Here is a 4654-nt window from a genome sequence, read left to right as displayed (position 1 = left end):
TGGCAGTTAATATGTGCATTATCATTATGTAAATAGGCATGTTATCATTATAATTCAATAATGTTGTTCTTGGTAAGCCCCCCCCCCAGTACACATATTATCCAATTTCAGTCATAATGCGTATTATACCACCGGGGCTTTATAAGCCCTCTAGATCACAGGGAATAAGTAGACTGTATATAACAAGAGATTTCCCACATATGCAAAGATACTGGATGCAGAGACTACCAAACAGACTGAGGCTGCTTCTCATTGTTCAATTCCAGAACAGCAATTCGAGGAAGCCTGAGATTAGTATCCATTTTACTGTTCAAATTGAGTACCACATTATGGCATTTTATACTGACAACATTATAAGTTGAAATGATACCTTTAAACTCCATGAGATGACTTGATCTAGCACTAACATAAAATAGGCTGTGTATCTGAACCTTCTATGAACTAGGAACAACTCATGTCACAGTCTGTTTGGAAATGTTACAGTGTTTGCATAAATCCATTGCTTATGCATAAGCACCAGGGAACCAGAATCCTGAGGCAGGCAGTAATCTATAAAGTTCTCACGGCGCTTGATAAGCATGCAAGATGCATCGTACATCCTCCTTAGTGAATTGCAAATGTTTATGCAAGAAGGAGCACATAGCTGCATCTTGCATGAAAAGATCAGCAGAGATTTCTTTAGTAGGGATGGGAAGACAGCAGAGAAAGAACTGGCAGGAGGGTGATGAAAGGCTTGGTATATCATTTAGTCTATTTGGGCTCTTAAAACAAAATTTATTGTAAGAAGTAGATTCGGAGGTTTTTCATCATCATCGTCTGTGGCCCAAATTACTCAACTTATCACTATTTTTTTGTCTGTTTGTCTGTTTTACCTATAATGAAAGGGTTAGGTCATCAATGAAAGGATGTGGTGTCTCATTGATTCATAGGCTCTTTGTTTTTATAGAATCAGTAAGCTATGATGTCTGAAGCAACAAAACAAATGATCAAATGGTGTTTTTTTCCCCCCTTTGTTTAAATAATGGTGTCACTATTTTGTTTCACATTCTTAAGGAGAATGCTGTTTGACTCACTGTTAATCTGATAAGACAGCATGAATTGCTTAAAGATTCAATGTCTATAAGTTTAAAATGCATTAGCAATAGGTTCTGATTTAGAGGGTGAATTAGGGGCTATTTTTCATTTGTCTGCCACACCTTTTGTTAAGCACCTGCTTTGCGTGAAGCCTTCTGATTTGAAATGTCCTATTCAATTTTAGTTATGCATAATGCACCACTAGGCTAGAAACATATCTACCCTGGCGTTGAGATAAGCAGATATTTAACATGCAGAGCAGAACTTCTGTTTTAACCCAAGAAAGGCCATTTCTATTCCATCATCAGATTGCTGGCAGGCACAGTTTAAACAGTGGAGCTGGCAGCGAGATAAAGCAGGAATGTTCTCCCTGTGGACCAGCACAATACCTTGTTGGGTCTTTCTGGACAGAATTATTCTTCACTCCAAGTGTTCTGCCTGTTTTTTCTTCTCCCTTCCAGTGCCCAACCTGATCTCTCTCTCTCTCTCTGTAATTTGCTACAGACTTCTGTTTTCAAAACACCAGAGACTGGGTGGCTCAAACAGTCAACTTTATTCTCCTATAGTTTTGGAGTCTGGAAGAAGGCCAAGAGATGCTAACAATGATGGTGTCTGGGAAGACCTCTCTTTCTCCCTTGTTCTCAGATGGCCCCTTTTCTGTACTTCTACAGATTAAAAAAGAGAGAAAGAGAAATATCTAGATCTCTCTTCTCTGGTATCTCTTCCACTTATTAAGACAGCAGTTGAGCCTCACCAGATCATCAATTTAGGACTTCATTTGACCTCAATTATCTCCAAATTGAAGAACATTGTGGTGACAGTGTCAACATACAAATCTTAATGGGACACAATTCAGTGTATAGCACTGATAATCAGTCAGATCAAACAGGCTGTCCTGGAAGGGCTACTTCTTAAGGATGTAAGGTTAAGGATGGTTAGGTAACAGTTTCAAGTTAAGCCATAAAACCATTCTGTATGCTCTCATCGTAGACCTGAACTTCTTTCTAATGTATGTTGATGACTTGTAGTTATGAACTGGAGAGTCAGCTGTGTGAGTGAAGCAATTGTGCCTCTGATTTGAGTTCAGAATATGAAACACAGAGAGTGGGCTTGTGTTTTAAATTTGTGCAAATCCAAGAAGCATACTGAAAGACTTAAAATTAAGGGCTTGGGGGTCCACAGATGGCATCATTGCAATGGCTGACGCAAGGGATAGTGTAGCGTCTGGTTATGACATGAGTAGGAATTGGGGGAAAGAGATGTACAAGTCCTTTGGAACAGTTTCACTCCCGGTGGGAGCTGAGCCATGTAGCACCAGAGCATCTAGTCACTTGTCTACATTATCTCAAGAACCACACTCCCCAGTACAGTCTTGTGTCTTTCTATACCATGCATTGCTTTGCCCCTTCCTTGGAAAGGTGAGCAGGAGCCTGCCATCTTCTGTGCATTATTAAAAGTGTAATGCTCATGGAGGTTGCTCTTTGGAGGAATCCCACCTGGCTCCTGGCACAGCTGGGGAAGAAGGACTGTCATCCACAAATTGGGTTTCTCTGCAAGGACCCATGGGGAACCCTTTGTGCTCCCTCTGCTATCCTTAGATTGCTAAAGAATGCAGTGAGTCACTCCTGAACAAGGGTTGGGGATTGCTGATAGACCTGTGCAGATCAATACAGTCCTGGAAAGTGGAAACAAGAGGAACAATGTACCTCTGCTCCAGAATATTTAGCCATGTCTGTAAAAATATTGGGTTAATATTACTTGTGATTAGTGGAGGTGACACTGGTATCTACCCAGAAGAACGTGGCTATGTTGTTAAACATTATATGTCATCTTCAAAGGACAGCTGGGATGATTAAAGTGTTATCCCAAGAGATGACCAAGGTTTTATAACCTTAACCCATGCAAAAGTACTGGGCACTGTGACATGTGTTTTTAGTCACAGAGCTGGGGCAGGCAGAGATGAGAAAGATCTTCTGGGTTTGTTATCATGCCAACATAGCACAATCAGTAAGGTTTAAGCAAATGGAAGACATTGTCTCAAAGGAAGGTGATGGCATTCTGTGGATAACAATTGAGGTTGTTCTATGATCTCCACATATATATGCATACATGTGTAAAATATGCCTGCACATACACATGTAGGCACACATGCAAAAGTAATCTTATGATAGACAAAAAGTCTACAACAAAAACTTCTCAGATTCACATTCCAATAGGACCAAGTGTAGAAATCTTGGTATAATGGTTAAGAAAATGGGCTTTAGAGTGAATGCTTATTGGAGGGGATTCCTGAATCCTAGTCACAGTTAATTCCTCTCATCCATATAGTGAGAATCAATGGGAGTAGAGGATGGGAGGGACTTGGGAAGAAGAGGGGAGGGGGAGGGGGAAAGGGAGGCAGGATCATGTATGAGAAGAGACAAGGATGATATTCAGAGGGTCAGGAATTTGAACAGAGGTGTATAGCAATGGGGGATGGGGAACTGGGGGTAGCTACAAGCAAATCCCAAATACCAGAAAAGCAAGAGGCTCCCAGAACCCAACAGGGATGAAATTAGCTGAAATGCCCAACAAAGGGGAGGGAGAACCTGCAGAGACCATATCCAGAGGTCAAGCAAGGCCCCCAGTTGGGGGATGGGGCCACCCACTCATCTCCAAATTCTTAACCCAGAAGGGCTCCTGTCTAAAAGAAATATGGGGACAAAGTGTGGAGCAGAGACTGAAGGAAAGGCCATCTAGAGGCTGTTCCACCTGGGGATCCATCCCATATACAGACACAAAACCTAAACACTATTGTGGATGCCAAGAAGTGCTTGCTGACAGGAGCCTATTATAGCTGTCTCCTGAGAGGCTCTGCCAGAGTCTGACAAATACAGAGGCAGATGCTTGCAGTCAACCATTGGACTTAGCACAGGGTCTCAATGGAGGAGTTAGAGAAAGGATTGAAGGAGCTGAAGGGGTTTGCAACCCCATAGCAAGAACAACAATATCAACCAACCAGACCCTCCAGAGCTCCCAAAGACTAAACCACCAACTAAACAGTACACATGGAGGGACCCATGGCTCCAGCCATATATTGTAGCAGAGGATAGCACTGTCTGGCATCAATAGGAGGACAAGCCGTTGGTCTTGTGAAGGCTGGAGTCCCCAGTGTAGGGGAATGCCAGAGTGGTGGGGTGGGAGTGAGTAGAAGGGATGGGGAGCATCCTCATAGGGGCAGAGGGAGGGAGGATGGGAGAGGGGGATTCTGGGAGGGAAACCGAGAAAGGGGATAACATTTAAAATGTAAATACATAAAATATCCAAGAAAAAAATTCTATTTTATATATATAATATATATAATATATAATTATATAATTTATAATATAATATTATATATATATTCTGGTTCTATTACAAAAATAAACTGAGATAATACAGTGAACTGGGTGCATGAACACATACTAAAAAGAACTGACCAAACACAGGTCTCTAGAGTAATACTTTTCTTTTCTTTTCTTTTCTTTTCTTTTCTTTTCTTTTCTTTTCTTTTCTTTTCTTTTCTTTTCTTTTCTTTTCTTTTCTCTTCTCCTCTCCTCTC

This window comes from Mus pahari, chromosome 22 (assembly GCF_900095145.1).
Source record: "Mus pahari chromosome 22, PAHARI_EIJ_v1.1, whole genome shotgun sequence".
In the NCBI taxonomy this organism is placed as follows: Eukaryota; Metazoa; Chordata; class Mammalia; order Rodentia; family Muridae; genus Mus; species Mus pahari.
The sequence above is the reverse complement of the archived record's forward strand: the minus strand, read 5'-3'. Positions refer to the sequence as shown.